The following is a 6,953-nucleotide window of genomic DNA, read 5'->3' on the forward strand; positions in this document are numbered from 1 at the left end:
GAATGAGGGATAAGAGACTTAGAAGTAGAGGAGAAAGAGAAAACACAGGATACACTTGGGTGGGCCTGGATCCTTCTCCACGGGCCCAGAACTTTATTCCAAAGGTCTATTTATAACAATGCTAAGGGGTGGAGCAAAAGACCTCCCCCTTACTAGTTAGACCTTTACAAACACCTGGTACCCAGGCCTGTGGGTACCAATCAACCTCCCATGCAGTCCTGCTGGGTACAGTCACTAGGAAACCTAGTGGGCTCCAACATATCTGCCTCCCCAAGTTCTGGGATTAAAGGTGTGTGCCAGCTCATTTTCCCCACTCAATTTCCATTCTACTCTCAGAGGATTTATTTCATTTTATTTTACTTTGGTGACCTACTGATTTTTTTCCTTATTGTTTCAAGACAGGCTTTCTCTGTGTATCCCTGACTGTCCTGAAACTCACTCTGTAGACCGGGCTGATGGCACTGCCACCACCACCACCCTGTAATGATCTACTGATTTTAATGAGGATTGCCAACGTAAACATGGGAAAAGAGGTTAATTACTGGAGTATGGTCAACTTATCCGTTGGTATACAACTGAGGAAAATGTCTGCCTCCACCTAGAAACAATTAACTGCTAATAACTCCCCAGGGAGGGGTACTTATCCGTTGGTATACAACTGAGGAAAATGTCTGCCTCCACCTAGAAACAATTAACTGCTAATAACTCCCCAGGAAGGGGTGGAGCATCATGAGCCTCTCCCCTATCCTTGATGAAATGTTCCTTGGAAATTCTGTGCAATGGGCATGTCTTGGTCCAGATGATAGTGATACTACCATTCCAGTATGGTCGAGTAAGCTTTATACTCGAGACACAGGAATGTTATATACCAACAACAATTTTTTAATTTTTGACAAACACCACACTTATGGAAGATGACTATAGTAGGGACAATTGGGTGGGTGAAAGGTATTGAGAAACTCTGTGCAGTCTTTGCCATTTACCATAAATTTAAATTATTCCAAAACAAAAAAGTAAATTAAAAACCAACAACCCTGCAACTGCTGAGAAGTAAGCTGGAACAGTGTCTTATTTGCTCGGTTCTAAGGACAGTGCTGATTTAAGCAGAGTTAGGTTACCATTCTGGACAGTGAAACAGAGAGGAAGTCAGCTAACTAGATGGCATCTTTCTTGGTTTTAAACTGAAGCACAAAGAGGTGTTGTGTGATATTTGTACAAGTGTGAAGATGTATTGCTGTAATTGGTAAAATAAAAAGCTGAATGACCAATAGCTAGGCAGGAGGTATAGATAGGACTTCTGGGCAGAGAGAGAACTCTGGGAAAAAGAAGGTAGAGTCTCCAGTCAGACAGGAGGAAGCAGTATGGGCAGTACGAAGAGATGAGGTAACAAGCCACGCAACACAATGTAGACTAAAATAAATGGGTTAATTTAAGTTATAAGAGCTAGTGGGACAAGCCTAAGCTAAGGCCCAAGCTTTTATAATGAATAATAAGTCTCCATGTCATTATTGGTGAGCTGGTAGCCCAAAGAAAAATCTGATTATAAAGAGGGGAAAGTTTAGTTTCCTTTTTCGGTGTTTCTGGTTGTTCCTTTTTCTCAGTGGTTCTTCTCTGCCGGTGTTCTTGCCACCCTGTGGGATAATACGTAATGACCGTAGTCATTTTTGCTTGTCTTGTATGGGGAAAGGAGGTTAGAGACAATCTTGAGAGAGGCTAGGAATACTGATAAACATTTGGCATGCTCAGGATTGTCTCTCATAAAGATGAATTATCTGAGTCCAAATGCCAAGGGTTCCTGGTTGAGAAACTGCTATGTGTATTATATTTGATGTAGTAGACATGCTATGACTGAAGAAAAGTCATTCAGGCTGAAGATGACAGAAGTGATTCATGGTGACAATACTGTAGAACCATTGAATTAAATACTCTTCCCACTGAATTAAACAGCACCAGCCTCTAGATTTTCTGTTAGTCAATACAAGTCTCTTTATTGTTTAAACAACTTTCAGTTGGCATTTCCTGACAAACAAATTCTAGATAACCCAAGAGAAGGAAAGTGTATGGTGTATGCTGCAAACATAAGGTGTTCAGTGGAGGAGAGGAACAGCAACCTGTCTGTACAATCTCTCTCTGAAATTCTACTTGCTCTGTGAAAACTCCAGAGTAACTTCTGTATGTTTCCATGTTCTTGGAGGTACTTCTATCATTTTAGATTTATTTTATATTTTAAAGATGTATTTTATTTATTTATTTATTTATTTATTTGTGTGTGTGTGTGTGTGTGTGTGTGTGTGTGTGTGTGTGTGTGTGTGTACAGGTACCCTTAGAGGCCATAAAAGGACATTGGATCTGCTGAAACTAGAGTTACAGGTGGTTATGAGCGGTTGGAAGTGTGGGAACTGAATCCTCGTTTTCTGCAAGGGTAGCAAGCACTCTTAAGCACTAAGCCATCTCACTTGACCTGGCTAATGCATTCTTAACACTGAAAAAGAAAGCAGCACTATCTTTTTTAAATTTACCACATACAGCTGGAAAATACTTTTTATTAATTGCCTAAACATGAAAAAAAGGAAACTGGCAAAAATAAATTCTTTTCTTTTTCCCTCCTGTTTCTGGCGTGATTAGAGAGATGATGATATTAATGATAAAAGGCATCTTTTTTTGAGATATTTCAAGTAGTCTTCTGGGAAATATCTATTTAGCAAACACGATGATTGGTGACAACCCAAGAGACCAGAAAACTAGGTGTCCATGGCCAGAAAATGGCCGTAAATGCATTTGCTTTGGAATATTCCCCAGTCTGAGAACTATGGTTTGGTCAAATTGTGATAGAAGATACTTGAGTTTGATAAATTAACATCATGGTAAACCTTGCATCTAAGAATTCATATTCGATGTTGTGGTGGTGGTGGTGGTGGTGGTGGTGGGGTGATGTACACCTTTAATCCCACCACTTGGGAGGCAGAAGCAGGTAGATCTCTGTGAGTCTGAGGCCCTCCTGGTCTACAGAGTGAGTTCCAAGACAGCCAGGACTATACAGAGAAACCCTATCTTGAAAAGCAAAGCAAAACAAAACAACTGTTGGAGCCTGCCAACAGTCAGCTGGGTAGCAGGGTAGAGGCGTGCAGATTGAAGAGACAATGAAGAAGACAGAAAAGAGTCAAGAGGTCTACCAGTCAGTGCCAGACAGCCCCAAGTTTATTTCACAGCCAGCTTATATACCGTCTTGAAGGACAGAGGTAGAACAATGCACAACACAGGCATTCAACCACTATCTATCCTGCCTGTGTCAAGGAGCAGGCAGTTTCATTTTCTATCTCAAAGTACCTCTGGCTGGCATCAGCAGCCTGCATCTAACTAGATAGGGTGTTCCTTCGTGTGGGCTAATCAGGACTTTCTCACAGCCCTTTAAGGAGACTCTGAGGGCTAATCAGGACTTTCCCACAGCCTTGGAGCAAACAAGCCTGAACTCTATTGACTCAGAATAGACTTCAGATTCAAACTGTGAAACTGAGTCCGTTGTGGGCTCCCACAAACAACAACAACAACAACAACAACAACAACAACAACAAAGAATTCATTTATTCATTCCTTCATTCGTACCAGAAATTAAATCCAGAGTCTTAAGCATACTAAGCATATACTGTACCACTAAGTTATAATCTCAGCTCTAGGGTCTTATTTTATGTAATGGTATTTTTCTTTTATGTTGTGCATTCAATAACAATTAGAACTAGATTTAATATGAATACTCATTTCATTTTGTTTCATTTTTAAAGACAAGGTCTCATGTAGTCCAGGCTGCCTTGAACTTAACTGTGTAACCAAAGATGACCTTGAACTCCTGATTCTTCTGCCTCTATCTCTCAAGTAATGAGATTTGTTGTTTGAATCTTAGATGGTCTTTTAATAAAAAGCCCAGAGCCAGGTATCAGGGTGAAAGCTGAAAGATCAGAGAAGCAGAACAGCCAGCCACTAGTTCTTACCTCTATGAAATCCTCAGCCTAAAAAGAGTGAGTTCCTGTTTCTTCACACCTTATATACCTTTCTCTGCCCTACCATCTTACTTCCTGGGATTAAAGGCATGTGTGCTTCCCAACCAAAGGCATGAGATCTCAAGTACTGGGATTAAAGATGTGTGCCACTACTGCCTGACCTCTATGTCTAATCTAGTGACTGGCTCTGCCCTCTGATCCTCAGGCAAGTTTATTAGGGTACACAATATATCACCACAGGTTTATATTACAGGTTTAAATTACATAATCATGCCCAGCTTGAAGAGTCTTTATTTAACATAATTGAATATAAAATGATTATTCAGCTTGTGTGTAATGAATTATTGTTTTCTACCTGGGTGAAATCTAATCCAACTACCTAAAAGGACTTCATGGTTAAAAATAGTTATTATACTGATTTGTTTAGTCCTATCAACAAGTTTATTGATAATTATTATACTCTTTTAAATAATGAGAGCTTTTCAAATCTACCATGAGGACCCTGTAGGTAGTATGCTGAAGCTAGGAAGTAAGACTTCTCCATGTACCTGGAGTGTGTGCAACTTCTATATCATATTGTCAATGCCCAAAGGAGATAGTGTCAAGTATGTAGCAATGTGAACTCTGTTAAGGATCAATAATGCTGCAGGGCCACAGGCCCTTCCATACACTGAGCTACTAGTAAGTTCTCAGTAAATACTCATTGGTTAATTATCCCATCTTTTCTCTTACTGAAATAGTTATGGTATACCATTAGGAATGGCCGGCAGAACACTGAACTGATGTCAGACCCAGATGCCAACAAGACTTCTTTCATTCACTACCCATAGGGCCAGTATGAATTATTGAACTTGTTCAATACTCAGTTTTAATAAACCATAGAAAATGATCATGGAAAGTATGGTCTTGGGTACTCAGCTTTACAAATCATAAAACAGGGGGCTGGGGAGATGGCCCAGCCTTTGAGAGTACTGGCTGCTCTTCTAGAGGAGTGGAGCTCAATTCTAAACATCCGTGTGGATGGCTCATAATTGTCTGTAACTCTGGTTCTGAAGGATTGATGCCCTCTTTGGGCACCAGAAATTCATGTGGTGAACAGAATGGAGAATGTCTTTGGGAATTATGATTTATTGGACAAAAGAAAGATTTTGTAGTCTCAAATCTTTTTTTATTTATTTGTTTGTTTTGAGACATGGTCTCACTATGTAGCTCTGGCTGTCCTGGAACTCATTATGCAGTACTGACTGGCCTCCATGAACATGAACTCACAGAGATCTACTCGCCTCTGCCTCCCAAGTGCTGGGATTAAATCAAGGCAAGTGCCACTATGCCCAGCTTTTGTAGTCTCAAATCTTAAATTCAAAGAGGCCCATTAAAAAGTGACCCCCCCCCTGCACAAACTTGGAGGGAAAAAGGAGAGGATTGTTGTATTGCTATCTCCTTGACCTGGTTTTCCCTCTTACATCCTTTTTAGGCAGCAAATAGGAAAGTGGCCCATAACTGACATCTCTTCTGTAGCTGGTTTTTTAAAATTTATTTTATTTTATGTGCCTGCTTGTTGTCTGTGTACCATGCTTTTGCATGATGCCAAAAGAGGGCGTCAGATACCCTGGAAATGGAGTCACAGATGGTTGTGAGCCTCCATGTGGGCGTAGAGTCCTCTGAGACAGGGCTGTAATGTAGCCCAAGCTGGCCTTAAACATTTTTCTTTTTAAGACAGGTTCTCACCATGTGACTATGCTTGGCCTGGCTGCCTCCCAAATGTTGGTATTAAAGGTGTATGCCACCATGCCTGGCTATAGCCTCAATCAGGAATCCTTCTATCTCTACCTCTTCAATGCTGGGATTTTAAACATTAGCCACCACAACCTATTTCTACGACTTTCATGGTTTCTTCTTTTTTTTTTTTTCAGTTTTTAAAATCGACTAAAATTAAAGTTTCCAGAAGCCAGAGACCTTGTCTATATTACTGTTCATAGCTGTGACGCAGCCTGATACCCTATTGGAAGCTGAAGAAAACCAAATGCAAAAACCCACGCTACTGTGTGCTGTGCTACCTACTGCCCTTAGAGCTGAGGACAGGAGGTAAAGACTCCACTGGGCTATCTTTGGAGATACACAGCAGATACCTAAAACCGGAGACCTAAGAAGCCTTACCCAAGCAGCAGAAACTCCTGGCTGCTAGTCGGGCTCTGGGTGATGTGTGTTTATGAAGTTTGGCCTAAGGGTACTCCGTGGGCTCAGGCAGTGGGGAATCTATCGGCAGAGTCAGCCGCATGCCCTATAGCAGCTCCATCGCCAGATGATTCCTCCTAGACTACGTGTCCTGGGCAATGCCTGGACTCCCAGCTGCTTGCTGGCACCCCGAGGCTCTGCAGCAGACACCTGTGGACCACAGGCCTGAACTGCCCGCAGCAGTTCAGCGGGATAGGACTTCTCGGGATACCTTCCACCTCAAGCCAATCAGAAACCACAGCCAGGCCTTTAGAAGAAACCAAGTTCTTCCTCCGGGCGTCACTGCACACCCCCGCCCTGCCCGCCTCTCCTGGACTGCTCCCCAGTCTCCACCCAGTGGCTGAAGGCTAACTCCAGATGAAGGGCCAGGGAGGCGCTTAGGGGTCCAAGTTCAGGGTGGTATCTGCGCTGCATTGTTCTGGGAAAGTTGCCACTGGCATCATGGGCTTTGCCTGGGTGGATTGATGCAGGGTTCTCTTCTTCTTAGATCCTCAGGTTGAGCTGGAGCCAGAAAAACACCCAGTTGCCAAGAAGCAGTTGTGTGTGTGTGTGTGTGTGTGTGTGTGTGTGTGTGTGTGTGTGTGTGTGTGTGTGAGAGAGAGAGAGAGAGAGACAGAGACAGAGACAGAGACAGAGAGACAGAGAGATTGATTCCAGGAGGAGCTCAGAAACCCTCAAGAACCTTAAAACCATAAAGAGCATGCCTAGAGTGAGGAGCGCCTT

This window comes from Peromyscus californicus, unplaced genomic scaffold (genome assembly GCF_007827085.1).
Source record: "Peromyscus californicus insignis strain IS unplaced genomic scaffold, ASM782708v3 Scaffold_5__1_contigs__length_169319896, whole genome shotgun sequence".
Taxonomy (NCBI): Eukaryota; Metazoa; Chordata; class Mammalia; order Rodentia; family Cricetidae; genus Peromyscus; species Peromyscus californicus.